Source organism: Oncorhynchus kisutch, linkage group LG10, assembly GCF_002021735.2.
Source record: "Oncorhynchus kisutch isolate 150728-3 linkage group LG10, Okis_V2, whole genome shotgun sequence".
In the NCBI taxonomy this organism is placed as follows: domain Eukaryota; kingdom Metazoa; phylum Chordata; class Actinopteri; order Salmoniformes; family Salmonidae; genus Oncorhynchus; species Oncorhynchus kisutch.
The window spans coordinates 46,948,255-46,965,982 of record NC_034183.2 but is presented as its reverse complement, the minus strand read 5'-3'; the positions used below and the strand labels follow the sequence as shown (position 1 = coordinate 46,965,982).

At 45.7% G+C, this 17,728-nt stretch overlaps 1 protein-coding gene across 2 annotated transcripts in view; it reads left to right on the top strand.

Moving 5' to 3' along the window:
* The window catches only part of LOC109898250 (seizure protein 6 homolog), an 80,939-nt gene that overhangs the window by 15,522 nt on the left and 47,689 nt on the right, over window positions 1-17,728 (top strand). The window lies entirely within an intron of this gene.

The following is a 17,728-nucleotide window of genomic DNA, read 5'->3' as shown; positions in this document are numbered from 1 at the left end:
CAAAAATGTAAACAATAGGCCTACAGCATATGGAATTCATTTTTTACATGTAAATAGCACTTTCAGTAGTGCTCAAAGCATGCCATTCCATGAAAGCAGTATTTTTTTTCCAACTCGAATCAATGAGCCCAATCAGTCCTCCATGACAACAAAATCATAAACAACAGAGTAGGGCTGGCTAATAAGTCCTTCATTTTTTTGGCCATGCTCAGGTACAACAATTTGGCTAATCTATACTTCCATATGTGACCCGATTCAGGAAACTAGGTGTATGTCGCAAGTCACGACTTCACAGGAGAGCCGTTTAAATGTATAACTTAAAAAAAAAATCTAAATGCGTTTTTGGGCAGAAATGCCTTCTTGAGCATGTGCACTTTCATGTGCCTTAATAACAAACTTGTATGCTATACGAATACGAATACAATTGTTAAATTACCTTGTTGGTTAAGCCACAGAATAAGCTGGCAACCTTCCAACTAGCCATGATTGGCTGAGATAATGAGTGGGCTGAACATGCCGAGAGAGGAGTTTGGATTGGTCTGCCAAAGAAGCTGGTCAGTCTGTGTTAGTAATCCTGTCGAAAGCGGCTTTGTGTATTGTGTCGTGGAGCTGCATAAGTGTGGCTCTCCACTTTTTGGAGGATCAAGTTTTGAAATCAGTGGAATTAGAGCTAAAGAGATGGAGGAAACACCCGTCTCCGGATTACATCTTCAAACTAAGGGCAACAGTGGCATGGCATTCCTGACACGATAATGTATACAGGTAAGATAGCTAGCTACATTTTCAGATATTACACGTTTTCTAATTTTGGCAGAAATTGGTTTCAATTCAAGCTAAAGTGTACTGTTAACTAAGGTTAGCTGGCTAGCTCCCTAGCTGATGTTATCATTCATTTCCTAGAGCCATTTGCTGTTCTAGTTAGCTAACATTGAACACGATTGGTTAGCTCCCAGCACTGTGCCATTGTTGGCACTGTTCATTGTTGTTTAACTAGCTAACATTAGCTGGCTGACTCATTAGCTAACATTATGTGATGTGTGTGAACTTACACTTTGTTTACCTAGCTAGATAACGTAAACTCACCCCATTCCATACAAATGTGCGCATCCGCAACATTCAAACGACGCTACAAAGAAAACGAATGGGACTGTAGCGACTGTGTTGACTTCAAAATCGGGGGGGGGGGGGGGGGGGGGGACTAGGTTTCTATTCAAGCTTTGATCGACATGGTAATGGCTCTATAGTATTGGAGAAAAGCTGAAAAAACGGACCCTCCGTTACATCGGGACGTGTCATGTCGTAACGTACAGCGCGCATAAAGCAACTATTTCTGTCTTACAATCTTTCTCCACTAGGTGTAGCACTACTCTCATCCTTTAAAAACAAGAAATGGACAGTGACGGGGGTAAGGGGGGATACCTAGTAATTTTTTTGCGTCAACATTGCATGCGATCATCATTCTCAAAGCCGCTGTTTATTTCTGAGATCACTTTAGCACCGCCCTAAAAACCCGATTCAAATTCGACACAAACCTTCAAATAGGTATGTAATGACACATTATATAAACTCTTTATAGTGTTTAATTTATATTTTAGAGGCGATAAGGTGATAAGTTGGACAGATCGAGTGAAAAAAAGGCGTTTTCCCACACATCTCCTCTCCGTCTCACTATCACGCATTAGTTTTGCTTCCCCACCCGCCATTTTTAAAAAGACCCGACGGGGCTCATTGCCTGCTTGAATTATGCAGAAACGGGCAGTGTTTAGGTCATGTAATTGATTATGTTGGAAAGGGGAGAAATTGTGCTTTACAGTGGTATTGACATTACAGTTGATCTGCAAGTATTACATTTGGGGCGCTAAAATAAGGCGATGTACGAGTTTACGTTACATTGTTTACCTAGCAAGCTATATGTCTAATGCTAAAGTGTACTGTTAGCTAGCTAATGTTAGCTGGCTGGCTCCCTAGCTGACGTTATTAATCTTTTCTCAGAGCCGTGTGCTGTTCTAGTTAGAGCCTAATGCTAGCTGGCTAACAATGAACATGGTTGGTTAGCTCCCAGCACTATGGTATTGTTGGCACTGTTCATTGTTTAACTATTTAATGTTGGCTGGCTGGCTCGTTAGCTAACGTTACGTGACGTGTGTACAACACTGTTACGATCAACTAGGAATGGTGGGTGGAATCAGGCGCAGAGAGCAGGGTTCAGTCGTTTGTCAAATTTATTCACCAGCGCAACAAAACGGTCACGCCAACACACAGGGCGTATATAAGTTGCCAGTCCAAACAACAGGACAAAAATAGTCCGGAGAAGAAAGACACGAATAAATCACACCATCAAACACAGAGTAACAAAAAACAAGCCCGCACAAATACCCAGCGGGCCTAGTGCCCTTAAATACCCTACAAACAAACCCTAATACAAAACAGGTGTACCCAATTAACCAATAACCAAAACAAACGGAAAGGGAATCGATGGCAGCTAATAGGCCGGCGACGACGACCGCCGAGCCCCGCCCGAACAGGAAGAGGCACCATCTTCGGCGAGGTTCGTGACAGTATCCCCCCCCCTGACGCGCGGCTCCCGCAGCGCGCCGACCCCGGCCTCGAGGACGACCCGGAGGACGAGGTGCGGGGCAATCCGGGTGGAGGACGGTGGAAATCCCTCAAGAGGGAAGGATCTAAAATGTCCCTCCCCGGTACCCAGCACCTCTCCTCCGGACCGTACCCCTCCCAGTCCACAAGGTACTGCAGGTCCCTCACCCGGCGTCTTGAGTCCAGAATAGCTCGTACTGTGTACGCCGGGGACCCCTCGATGTCCAGAGGGGGTGGAGGGACCTCCGGTACCTCACTGTCTTGAAGGGGACCAGCTACCACCGGCCTGAGGAGAGACACATGAAACGAGGGGTTCATGCGAAAATATGAGGGAAGTTGCAATCTATAACAAACCTTGTTTATCCTCCTCAGGACTTTAAATGGCCCCACACACTGCAGCCCCAGCTTCCGGCAGGGCAGGCGGGGGGGGCAGGTTTCAGGTCGAGAGCCAGACCCTGTCCCCTGGTGCGAACACCGGGGCCTCACTGCGGTGGCGGTCAGCGTCTCTCTTCTGCCGTTCACTGGCCTGCCTGAGAGAATCCTGGACTGCCCGCCAGGTCTCTCTAGAGTGCTGTACCCACTCCTCCACCGCAGGAGCCTCGGTCTGACTCTGATGCCACGGAGCCAGGACCGGCTGGTAGCCCAGTACGCATTCAAATGGCGACATATTCGTGGACGAATGCCGAAGAGAGTTCTGGGCCAACTCTGCCCACAGGACGTACCTCACCCATTCTCCTGGCCGGTCCTGGCAATACCCCTACCCACTTCCTGGTTTACTCTCTCCACCTGCCCATTACTTTCGGGGTGATAACCAGAGGTAAGGCTGACCGAGATCCCCAGATGCTCCATAAATGCCTTCCAAACCCGGGACGTGAACTGGGGACCCCGATCGGAGACTATATCCTCTGGAACCCCATAGTGCCGGAAGACGTGGGTAAATAGAGCCTCTGCAGTCTGTAGGGCCGTAGGGAAACCAGGCAATGGGAGGAGACGGCAGGACTTAGAGAACCGATCCACAACGACCAGAACGGTAGTGTTCCCCTGAGATGGGGGAAGATCAGTAAGGAAATCTACCGAGAGATGGGACCATGGCCGTTGTGGAACCGGGAGGGGCTGTAACTTCCCTCTAGGAAGGTGCCTAGGAGCCTTACTCTGGGCGCATACCGAACAGGAAGAGACATAGCTAGGGATGTGAGGCTCTACGGTGGGCCACCAGTATTTCCCCCTAAGACCCCGCACTGTCCTATCAATCCCCGGATGACCCGCAGACGGTAGTGTGTGGGCCCACCGAATCAATTTATCACGGACACCAAGCGGTATGTAACTTCGACCAGTCGGACACTGTATAGGCGCAGGTTCAACCCTCAACGCCCGCTCGATGTCCGCGTCCACCTCCCATACCACTGGGGCCACCTGCCGAGAGGCTGGAAGGATGGGAGTGGGTTCGATGGACCGGTCCTCGATGTCATAGAGAAGGGACAGCGCGTCGGCCTTAGTGTTGAGGGAACCTGGTCTGTAAGAGATCGTAAATCTAAAACATGTAAAGAACATGGCCCACCTAGCCTGACGCGGATTCAGTCTCCTCGCTGCTCGAATATACTCCAGATTACGGTGGTCAGTCCAGTTGAGAAAAGGGTGTTTAGCCCCCTCTAGCCAGTGTCTCCACACCTTCAGGGCCTTTACCATAGCTAGTAACTCCCGGTCCCCCACACCACAGTTCCGCTCCTCCGGACCCAGCTTCTTAGAAAAGAAAGCGCAGGGACGGAGCTTCGGTGGCGTGCCCGAGCGCTGAGACAGCACGGCTCCAACCCCAGCCTTGGACGCATCCACCTCCACTATGAATGCTAACGAAGGGTCCGGATGCGCCAACATGGGAGCCCCAGTGAACAGTGCCTTCAACTGGTTGAAGGCTCCATCGGCCTCTGCTGACCACCGCAGACGCACCGGCCCCCCCTTCAGTAGTGAGTTAATGGGCGCCGCTACTTGGCCAAAACCCTGGATAAACCTCCGGTAGTAATTGGCAAACCCTAAAAACCGCTGCACCACACGGTCACACTCCATCATCATCCCCGAGCTGGAAATGCGATAACTCAGGAAGGAAACGGCTGGTTTGGAGAACACACATTTCTCAGCCTTGACGTATAGGTCATGTTCCAGCAGTCGCCCAAGAACCTTGCGCACCAGGGAAACACGCGCGGCGAGTGTGGTAGAATAAATCAAGATGTCATCAATATAGACTACCACACCCTGCCCGTGCAAGTCCCTGAGAATCTCATCTACAAAGGATTGGAAGACGGCTGGAGCATTCTTCAACCCATACGGCATGACGAGGTACTCATAGTGGCCTGATGTGGTACTAAACGCTGTTTTCCACTCGTCTCCTCCCCGAATACGCACCAGATTAATACGCGCTCCTGAGGTCCAGTTTTGTGAAGAAACGCGCACCGTGGAAGGATTCCACCGCCGTAGCGATGAGAGGTAGCGGATAACTAAAACCCACTGTGATCGAATTGAGACCTCGATAATCAATGCGCGGACGCAGACCTCCCTCCTTTTTCCTCACAAAAAATTAACTCGAGGAGACGGGTGACATGGAGGGCCGAATGTACCCCTGTCTCAGAGCTTCCGTGACATATGTCTCCATAGCCAGGGTCTCCTCCTGTGACAGTGGGTACACATGACTCCGGGGAAGTGCAGCATTCTCCTGGAGGTTTATCACGCAATCCCACCGTCGATGGGGTGGTAATTTGGTCGCTTTCTTCTTACTAAAATAGCCAAATCGGCATATTCTGGGGGAATGCGCACGGTGGAAACCTGGTCTGGACTCTCCACCGTCGTGGCACTGATGGAAACTCCTATACACCTCTCTGAACACTCGTCTGACCACCCCTTAAGAGCCCCCTGTTTCCAGGAAATAAGGGGATTGTGAATAGCCAGCCAGGGAACCCCCAACACCACCGGAAACCCAGGTGAATCAATAAGGTAGAAACTGATCCTCTCCCTATGATTCCCCTGCGTTACCATGTCCAGCGGAATCGTGGCCTCCCTGACCAGCCCTGACCCTAACGGTCGGCTATCTAAGGAGTGCACGGGGACAGGTGGGTCTATCTGCACTAACGGAATACCCAATTTACGGGCGAGTCCACGATCCATAAAACTCCCAGCTGCGCCTGAATCGACTAGCGCCTTATGCTGAAGAGAGGGGAAAAACGCAGGAAAAAAAATTAACTAAAACATGTGACCAACAGGGAGCTCTGGGTGAGTTTGGTGCTTACTCACCTGGGGTGGCCGAGGAGTGTTCCGCCGACCATCTCGACTCCCAGAGGGACTCCTCCAACACCGGTCTGAAGTGTGTCCTCTCCGTCCACAATAGGAGCAGGAGGAGCCCCCTCTGGTCCCCCTAGATGCAGCTCCTCCCAACTCCATCGGAGTGGGAGTGGGAGAGCTGGAAGGTGGAATTAACAGGACCCCTTCTGAACGCCCGCGGGCAGCTAGCAGGTTGTCCAATCGAATAGAAATGTCTATTAGTTCATCCAGGGAGAGAGTTGTGTCCCTGCAAGCTAGCTCCCGGCGGACGTCCTCCCGGAGACTACACCGGTAATGGTCCATCAGGGCCCTGTCATTCCACCCAGCACCAGCAGCTAGGGTCCTAAACTCCAACGTGAAGTCCTGCGCGCTCCTCGTCTCCTGGAGGTGGAACAGTCGCTCACCCGCCGCTTTACCCTCTGGTGGATGATCGAACACAGCTCGGAAACGGCGGGTGATCTCCAGGTAGTTGTCCCGAGCCGAGTCTGGACTGTTCCAGACCGCGTTAGCCCAGTCCAGGGCCCTGCCCGTTAAACAGGAGACGAGGAGGCTCACACTCTCCTCACCCGAGGGAGCCGGATGCACGGTAGCCAGGTAGAGCTCTAGCTGGAGCAAAAATCCCTGGCACCCAGCCGCCGCTCCATCGTACTCCCTCGGGGGGGAGAGATGCAGTGCGCTGGACCCAGAGGACGACGTAGGTGGAGTAGGTGGTGTCGGCAGTGGGGGAGCTGGGGTAGACGTCGGTAGACCACTCCTCTCCCATCGTTCCATCCTCTCCATCATCTGATCCATCGCCGTCCCAACCGATGGAGGACAGCTGTGTGGTGATGGACGCGCTCCTCCATAGTGGGGAGAGGGGTGGTCGCTGCTCCTGCTGACTCCATTTCTGGTGGTGCGGGCTTCTGTTACGATCAACTAGGAGTGGTGGGTGGAATCAGGCGCAGAGAGCAGGGTTCAGTCGTTTGTCAAATTTATTCACCAGCGCAACAAAACGGTCACGCCAACACACAGGGCATATATAAGTTGCCAGTCCAAACAACAGGACAAAAATAGTCCGGAGAATAAAGACACAAATAAATCACACCATCAAACACAGAGTAACAAAAAACAAGCCCACACAAATACCCAGCGGGCCTAGTGCCCTTAAATACCCTACAAACAAACCCTAATACAAAACAGGTGTACCCAATTAACCAATAACCAAAACAATCGGAAAGGGAATCGATGGCAGCTAATAGGCCGGCGACGACGACCGCCGAGCCCCGCCCGAACAGGAAGAGGCACCATCTTCGGCGAGGTTCGTGACAAACACCCGTTGAATATGGCCGGTGTCAGTAAACGTCTGCAAGCGCAATGAAATTGTTGCCAGCAGAGCTGGTTGGGGTGTTTTCATTCTATCCAGAGGTAAACAAATCATCGTCCAGAGCATGCGCTTCGAGAGCGAAATGAATTGGGTGGGGCGACGCACAATTGGCCTAGCGTCGTCCGGGTTAGGGAGGGTTTGGCCGGTAGGGATATCCTTGTCTCATCGCGCAATAGCGACTCATGTTGCGGGCCGGGCGCAGTGCACGCTAACCAGGTCGCCAGGTGCACGGTGTTTCCTCCGACACATTGGTGCGGCTGGCTTCCGGGTTGGATGCGCGCTGTGTTAAGAAGCAGTGCGGTTTGGTTGGGTTGTGTTTCGGAGGACAAATGGCTTTCGACCTTCGTCTCTCCCGAGCCCGTACGGGAGTTGTAGCGATGAGACAAGATAGTAACTACTAACAATTGGATACTGCGAAATTGGGGAGAAAAGGGGGTAAAATAAATAAAAATGTAAATAAATGTTAAAAATGTTGTTTCATAAGACCGAATCCAGGTGGTGTTTAACATATTTCCAAGTCCTATTCTTGAATATCAAGGGGTATAACATGCCAAAGCAGCAGCTACTCTTCCTGGGGTCCAGCAAAATTAAGGCAGTTCATATCATTTTAAAACAATACAATACATTCACAGATTTCACAACACAGTGTGTGCCCTCAGGCCCTTACTCCACCACTACCACATATCTACAGTACTAAATACATGTGTATGTATAGTGCCTATGTTATCGTGTGTGTGTGTGTGTCTGTGCCAATGTTTGTGTTGCTTCACAGTCCTGCTGTTCCATAAGGTGTTTTTTTTTATCTGTTTTTAACCTAATTTTACTGCTTGTGTCAGTTACTTGATGTGGAATAGAGTTCCATGTAGTCATGGCTCTATGTAGTACTGTGTTTCTCCCATAGTCTGTTCTGGACTTGGGGGACTTTGAAGAGACCTCTTGTGGCATGTCTTGTGAGGTATGCATGGGTGTCCGAGCTGTGTGCCAGTAGTTTAGACAGACAGCTCGGTCCATTCAACATGTCAATACCTCTCATAAATAAAAGTAGCGATGAAGTCAATCTCTCCTCCACTTTCAGCCAGGAGAGATTAACATGCATGTTATTTATATTAGCTCTCTGTGTACATCCAAGGGCCAGCTGTGCTGCCCTGTTCTGAGCCAATTGCAATTTTCCAAAGTCCTTTTTTTGTGGCACCTGACCACACAACTAAACAGTAGTCAAGGTGCAACAAAACTAGGGCCTGTGGGACCTGCCTTGTTGATAGTGTTGTTAAGAAGGCAGAGCATCGCTTTATTATAGACAGACATCTCCCAATCTTAGCTACTACTGCATCAATATGTTTTAACCATGACAGTTTACAATCTAGTGTTACTCCAAGCAGTTTAGTCATCTCAACATGCTCATTTTCCACATGATTTAGTTGAGGTTTAGGGTTTAGTGAGTGTTTTGTTCCAAATACAATGCTTTTAGTTATAGAAATATTTAGAGCTAACTTATTCCTTGCCACCCACTCTGAAACTAACTGCAGCTCTTTGTATTGCAGTCATTTCAGTCGCTGAAGTAGCTGAGGAGTATAGTGTTGAAACTCTGGCTTTACTCAAAGTCAGTGGCATGTTGTTAGTAAACATTGAAAAAAGCAAGGGGCCTAAACAGCTACCCTGGGTAATTCCTGATTCTAACTGGATTATATTTTATAGGCTTCCATTAAAGAACACCCTCTGTGTTCTGTTAGACAAGTAACTCTTTATCCACATTATAGCAGGTATATCTCACTGGTCACCCCCTAAGCCAATTCCTTCTTTGGTCGCCTTTCCTTCCAGTTCTCTGCTGCCACTGACTGGAACGAACTGCAAAAATCACTGAAGCTGGAGATTCCCATCTCCCTCACTAGCTTTAAGAACCAGCTATCAGAGCAGCTCACAGATCACTGCAACTGTTCATAGCCCATCTGTATACAGCCCATCTATCTACCTCATCCCCATACTGTATTCATTTATTTATTTATTTTTGCTCCCTTTGCACCACAGTATCTCTCCTTGCACATCCATCTTTTGCACATCTACCATTCCAGTGCTATATTGTAATTACTTAGCCACCATGGCCTATTTATTGCCTTAACTCCCTTATTTTACCTAATTTGCACTCACTGTGTATAGACTTTTTTTTCTACTGTATTATTGACTGTATGTTTTGTTCATTCCATGTGTAACTCTGTGTTGTTGTATGTGTCGAACTGCTATGCTTTATCTTGGCCAGGTCACAGTTGCAAATGAGAACTTGTTCTCAACTAGCTTACTTGGTTAAATAAAAGTGAAATAAATAAAAAATAGCAGGGGGTGTAAAGCTATAACACATACGTTTTTCCAGCAGCAGGCTGTGATCAATAATGTCCAAAGCTGCACTGAAGTGTAACAAGACAGCCCCCACAATCATTTCATCATCAATTTCTCTCAGCCAATCATCAGTCATTTGAGTCCAGGAGCCAAGATTATTTGGATGGACTCATTCCTGTAGAGTATCTTCTGTTTCCAGAAGGTGTCAAAGTTATCAATAAAAGTGACTCCAGCAGAGCTACAGTAGTCTTTTAGCAAGATGTGAAATGCCAGCAGTCTGCTGAATCTTTCACATCTGCGGCCAACGATGGTACTGGGCCTGAAATTTTTGGCAGTTTTTTGGAGTCTTTTAATGCTAAAATCAGTTCTTTAAAAACAATTTTCAAATGTTCCGAGCTAGCCCTCCTGATGTCGTTTGACCACACATGGACTAGAACAGTGTCAGCTCCCGGCATCTGTGGTAGAATAGTCGGAAGCAATCTTATTATATCCTGTACTCGTGCTCCTGGTAGCAGAGGGTTTTTGGCTTGGGGACCGAGATGTTTCTCACCATAGAGCTGCCTATGATGACAGCCGGTGATGTTGAATGGGCCGGTCTCTCAGGCAGCCTCACAGTCTGGTGAGACTGGGAGCTCCGAGGATCTGAACCTGAGGTAGAAGCCACCGGAGAGGGAGAGAGAGCCGAGGACGAAGACGCAGGTACCTCCGGATCCGATCTTGATTGGGAAACCACCACGGACGATGTCTCCAGAACTTCTGGATCCAGGGCATAAAAGCTGTTTCTGGTCTGTGTCAGTTCCGGGCTCAACATCTCCATGGAGACCTTTGTTGCCAGAGAATGCCTTCTTCGACTTCCACGGTGAGTGACGTACCTCCATGGCTGGTTGGTTGGGTTGAGATCAGCTTCGTTCTCCAGGGAAGGGGGAGACCCCTTCAGGGATGGAACCCTGCCTAGCAGCGAAACTTCCTCCAGACCAGAGTGGCGTCCGGCTACTGGGATGGAAGAAAAATAAAAGGTAGGTGGGCGTGAGTTCCCCAGTAGCTCATGTAGGTTTGCTACTTGCTTGCTAGAAGTAGCTACTTCGCTCCTGTAGTCCTCCGTAAGCAAGCAGTTGCTACATTGACATTCAACACCGTCCACATTGTCCTGGATCAAAGCAAAGTAAACACAGCTCCTGCAACGTTGGAAACGTTCAATAGCGGCCTCCATTTGAGTCCACAGAGCCAGCTAGGCTAGCTAGGCTTTTGCATCTCTCCCCTATATGGAATCTTGCAGGATCCCGGGACAGATAGCAGCACTCACAGCAATTTAGCCCAACAGAGCCGCAGGATTCAAAATAAAATACAAAATATATAAAAACACTGTCAGCTTTTAAACCGAGGTCTTTAGTTCAGGTTTCAGCATTCGACAGGTTTCAGTTTCGGTCGTACGACCAACAATACAACTTTCCCGAATTGTATCCTTTGTTCCAGGGCAATTTCCCTTATCCAGAGGCTGCTCCAAAACATCACAGAAGAGGTATTCGCAGTGGACTTCTAGTCCAACTCAAGAGGCGTGAACACCATCCACCGCTTCTGAGTATATTATTCGGTAATGTTCAGTCTCAGAATAATTAAGTAGACGAGGTCAGGGCATGGATCTCCTTCCAGAGAGACATCAGGGATTGTAACATACTCTGTTTCCTGGAAACATGGCTCTCTCGGGATATACTGTCCTCGTCCGTTCAGCCATCTGGTTTCTCAGTACATCGTGCAGACAGAGATAAAGAACTCTACGGGAAGAAGAAAGGCGAAGTGTATGATTCATGATTAACTACTCATGGTGTGATTGTGATAACATACAGCAACTCAAGTCCTTTTGTTCACCCGCCCTAGAATACCTCACAGACCCTATTACATCCCAAGATAATTATCTCCGGTTAGAGTCACAGCCGTGCATATTCCCCCTCAAGCCGATAGCACGTCTGCCCTCAGAACTACACTGGACTTTATGCAAACTGGAAACCACATATCCTGTGGCCACATTTATTGTAGCTGGGGATATTAACAGAGCAAATTTGAGAAAAACACAACCGAAGCTATACCAACACATTGACCAGCGCGTGTACTACATTCCTATATGAAGTAACTGAAACAGGAAGTATCCATGATAAGGTCTAGTCAAAGATGGTCTGACCAATCAGAATCCATGCTTCAAGATTGTTTTGATCACACGAACTGGGATATGTTATAGCTGGGATAGCCTCTGAGAATAACATAGATGAACACACGGATACGGTGACTGAGTTAATCGGGAACTGTTTAGGAGTTGTTCTATCCACTGTGACTATTAAAACCTAACCAAACCAGAAACTGTGTATAGATGGTAGCAATCACGCAAAACGGAAAGCGCAAACCACTGCATTTAACCATGGCAAGGTGACTGGCAATATGGCTGAATACAAACAGTGTAGTTATTCCCTGCGTAAGGCATTAAAACAGGCAACACGTCAGTACAGAGTCAAAGCAGAGTCGCAATTCAACGGCACAGACATTAGATCTATGTGGCAGGATCTACAGACAATCACGGACTACAAAAGGAAAACCAGCCACATCGCAGACCCAATGTCTTGCTCCCGGACAAGCTAAACACCTTCTTCGCCCGCTTTGAGCATAACACAGTGCCACCGACGTGGGCCGCTACCAAGGACTGTAGCTCTCCTTCTCCGTGGCTGACGTGAGTAAGACATTTAAACGTGTTAACCATCGCAAGGCTGCCAGCCCAGATGGCATCCCTAGCCACATCTTAAGAGCACGCGCAGACCAGCTGGCTGGAGTATTTATGGACATATTCGATCTCTCCCTTTCTCAGTCTGCTGTCCCCACTTGCTTCAATATGTCCACCATTGTTCCTGTATCCAAGAAAGCAAAGGTCACGGAGCTAAATGACTAAATGGCTAAATGACTTCTGTCATCATGAAGTGCTTTGAGAGGCTAGTTAACCTACCAGTGAAAATAGAGGGCGCCAAATTCAAACCACAGAAATCTCATAATTACAATTCCTAAAACATACATGTGTCTTACATCATTTGAAAGCTTTTCTCGTTGCTAATCCCACCAAAGTGTCCGATTTCAAATAGGCTTTTCAGCGAAAGCACTACAAACTATTATGTTAGGTCTCCACCAAACCACAATAAGCACAGCCATTTTCCAGCAAAATATAGCCTTCACAAAAACCAGAAATAAAGATAAAATGAATCACTAACCTTGAATTATCTTCATCAGATGACACTCATAGGACTTTATATTACACAATACATGCATGTTTTGTTTGAGAAAGTCCATATTTATATTTAAAAAAATTATATTTTAAAATCTGAGTTTACATTGGCGAGTTAGATTCACTAGTTCCAAAAATATCAAGTGATTTTACATAGCCCCATCATTCAACAGAAATACTCATCATAAAAGTAGATGATAATACAAGTTATACACATGGAATTATAGATATACCTCTCCTTAATGCAACCGCTGTGTCAGATTTCAAAAAAACTTTACGGAAAAAGAAAAGCATGCAATAATCTGAGATGGCGCTCAAAAGTAAAAATACCACAGCTGCAAAGATTGCATCAACATAAACAGAAAATTACATGATACATATTCCCTTACCTTTGATGATCTACATCAGAAAGCACTCCAGGAATCCCAGGTCCACAATAAATGTTTGTTTTGTTCGAAAATGTATGTTATTTATGTCCAAATACCTTCTTTTGTTAGGCGTTTGGTCTACATATCCAAACGTTAATTCTGGTAAGCGTTATATCGGACGAAAACTTCAAAAAGTGATATTACCAGTCAAAGAAACATTTCAAACGAAGTGCAGAACCAATCATTAGGATGTTTTTAACATATAGCTTCAATAAAGTTCCAACCGGAGTATTTCTTCTTGTCTACGTGAGCAATGGAACGCAACTGACTACCATGAGGGAAAAGTGCATCACAAAATGGCTGTTTGATGGGCATCTGATATATCCTGCTCTCATTTACTCCCACAATAACATCGAAGCCTCATTATAATTTCTATTGATGGTTGACATCTAGCGGAACCCCTCTAGGCAGTGCAACATCATTCATATCTCAAGGGAACTTCATTGGGGACTCTGGTGAATACATACAAGCTCAGATTTCTGACTTCTTGTTTTGAATTCAACTCAGGATTTTGCCTGCAAACATGAGTTCTGTTAAACTCACAGACATCATTCAAACAGTTTTAGAAACTTCAGAGTGTTTTCTACCCAATACTAATAATAATATGCAAATATTATTAATATGTTGTCGAAGAAAGGTGGGAGCAAGATTAAAAAACAGCTTCTATCTTAAGGCCATCCGACTGTTAATTAAATAGCCATCACTCGTCGGCTTCCACCCGGTTAAGCAATCCTGCACCTTAGAGGCTGCTGCACTATATACATAGACTTGAAATCACTGGCCACTTTAATAGTTACTATTACTAGTTACTTTAATAATGTTTACATACTGCTTCACTCATGTCATATGTATATACTGTATTCTATTCTACTGTATTTTAGTCAATGCCACTCCAACATTGCATGATCTAATATTTATATATTTCTTAATTAGATTATTTTACTTTTAGATGTGTGTTTTGTTGTGACTCGTTTTTAGATACTACTGTACTGTTAGATACTACCAGACAAGAATTTTGCCACACCCGCAATAACATTTGCTAAATATGTGTATGTGACCAATACAATTGTATTTGATTTGATTTCAGTGGGTGTAAAGCCATTATACAAAGGTTTTTCCATGAACAGACTATGATCGATAATGTCAAAGCAGCATTGCAGTCTAACAAAACAGCTCCCACAATCTTTTTATAATCAATTTCTCTCAGCCTATTATCAGCCATTTGTGTAAGTGCTGTGCTTGTTGAATGTCCTTCCCTATGAGCGTGCTGAAAGTCTATTGTCAATTTTTTTACAGTAAAATTGCATTGTATTTGGTCAAATATTTTTTTTCTCCAAAACTGTACTAATGGGTTACAGGCTGATTGGTCAGCTATTTGAGCCATTAAAGGGGGTTTTACTATTCTTGGGTAGCGGAATTTGTTGCTAGCATGCCATATGCCTAAGTTTACTAATCTTGCCAATTTAAACAATTGTTAAAGTAAATGGCAAATCAGTGGCTGTTGTGATGAGTTTTCCTTTTTTCCCATAATGTCTTTATATAATTTCTCTTTGTTTCAAACTATAATTTCTTCTTTTTATTCCGTTTAGTCACATGATTTCTCAAATCAAGAGCCGGCTTTCTATTCCGCAACAAAGCCTCCTTCACTCAAGCCGCCAAGCTTACCCTAGTAAAACTGACTATCCTACCGATCCTCGACTTCGGCGATGTCATCTACAAAATGGCTTCCAACACTCTACTCAGCAAACTGGATGCAGTCTATCACAGTGCCATCCGTTTTGTCACTAAAGCACCTTATACTACCCACCACTGCGACTTGTATGCTCTAGTCGGCTGGCCCTCGCTACATATTCGTCGCCAGACCCACTGGCTCCAGGTCATCTACAAGTCTATGCTAGGTAAAGCTCCGCCTTATCTCAGCTCACTGGTCACGATGGCAACACCCATCCGTAGCACGCGCTCCAGCAGGTGTATCTCACTGATCATCCCTAAAGCCAACACCTCATTTGGCCGCCTTTCGTTCCAGTACTCTGCTGCCTGTGACTGGAACGAATTGCAAAAATCGCTGAAGTTGGAGACTTTTATCTCCCTCACCAACTTCAAACATCAGCTATCTGAGCAGCTAACCGATCGCTGCAGCTGTACATAGTCTATTGGTAAATAGCCCACCCTTTTCACCTACCTCATCCCCGTACTGTTTCTATTTATTTACTTTTCTGCTCTTCTGCACACCAATATCTCTACCTGTACATGACCATCTGATCTTTTATCACTCCAGTGTTAATCTGCAAAATTGTAATTATTTGCCTACCTCCTCATGCCTTTTGCACACATTGTATATAGACCCCCCCTTCGTTTTCTACTGTGTTATTGACTTGTTAATTGTTTACTCCATGTGTAACTCTTTGTTGTATGCTCACACTGCTATGCTTTATCTTGGCCAGGTCGCAGTTGCAAATGAGAACTTGTTCTCAACTAGCCTACCTGGTTAAATAAAGGTGAAATAAAAAAAATAAAAAATAAAAATTTGCAGTATGTTTGCCAATCGGTTGTGCATCCAAACTTATTTTCTATACCTTTTGCCTCATCCCTCTCAACCATAACATTTGAAATTCCTCATGAATACACAGGAATTTAACACTCATACAGTCATTTTCTTAATGGGTGCATGCTTATTAGTAACTGGAATAAGCAATTTCATAAGTGTGTTAAGTGCAGCATCTGGTTGCTCCTCATTACACACCACATACCATAAAATATTCTTTACATCGTAAACATAGGAATCACTACAAAACTTCTTGTATGACCTCTTATAAGCTATATTAGGCCCAGCCTTTGGAACTTTGGTTTTCCTACTATATTGTGATCACTACATCCAATGTTGTTGGGTACTGCTTTAAATGTCTGCAGCATTAGTAAAGATGTGACCAACACATGTTAATGATTTAATTCACGTGCTGATTGTAACTACCCTGGTATGTTGACTGATAACCTGAAACAGGTTGCAGGCACTGGTTACAGTTTGAAGCTTTTTCCTGAGTGGGCAACTTGATAATAAAAGCCAGTTAATATTTAAATCACCCAAAAAAATATAACTCTCTGTTGATATCACATACATTATCAAGCATTTCACACATATTATCCAGATACTGACTGTTAGCACTTGGTGGTCTATAGCAGCTTCCCATAAGAATGGGCTTTAGGTGAATCAGATTAACCTTTAGCCATATTACTGCAACAGTGTTTAACATGAGATCCTCTCTAAGCTTTACAGGAATGTGATTCTGAATATAAACAGAAACACCTCCACCATTGGCATATGTTTTTTCTGTTCATTTTATAACCATGTATTGCTGCCACTGTATCATCAAATGTATTATCTAGGTGAGCTTCAGAGAATATGAATATGAATGTCATCTGTTACAAGCAAGTTAATGATTTCATGAACTTCTTAGGCTACATATGTTAATATGGGCAATTTCTTCAATTTTTCTGGGGTTCGTGATTGTTTTCAATGCTTCACTGGGAGGCTTAGCAGAAATAGACATGATCATGTTATTTATGTTTGAGCTGATAGTGCAGGGTGAGCTGCACACAATGGACTTCCTACTAGGGCACACCGTGTCAGTGCTAACAGTTTAACTCTGGTTCATGTTACTGCATACAATAGCTGTAGGCTTAACAGAGGCATTCAGGGCCGTTAGAGGGACATAAATTATGTTACTTACATTGTGTCTTCCAACGCCCCTGGGATAATGTACATTTGCTGCAGCATTATGATAACTCAGAGACACAATGGTAGGGATTAACTGAGCTGGTCTTGGGTCATTGAGTCCAGGAGTAAATATGATTCAGATGGACTCCATCATTTCTACAGGAAATGTAGAAAGTTTCCAGAAGGTGTCAAAGTTATCTATAGAGCTACAGCACTATTTTAGCCAGGTGTGTAATGCCAGCATTCTGCTGAATCTTTCACACCCGCTACCCTATGATGGTACCGGACCTGAATAATTTGGCGCTTTTTCAGTTCGTTAAAATCCATTTTGAGAATTTCTGAGCTAGCCCTCCTAATGTCGTTTGACCCCACATGGAATACGACAGCGTCAGCTCCCGGCAACTGTCGTAGAAATGTCGAAAGCAGTCTTGTAATGTCCTGTACTCATAATCCAGGATAGCACAGAGTTTTTGCCCTGGGAACTATGATTTCTTTTTACCATAAAACTGGCAATGACGACAGCTGGTGCAATAGCTGAGGAGGAACGTCTGTTCTTTCGCCTCAACTCAACCTCGGGCCCCTCGAGGACCGAAGGGCCCGATGGACCGGAGCCAGCTGTAGTATCCATTGTGGATGATGAATGGACTGGAGTCTCAGACAGCCTCACAGTGGATCTGAACCCGAGGTAGAAGCCACCGGAGAGTGAGACCAGACAGAGGCGCAGGTACCTC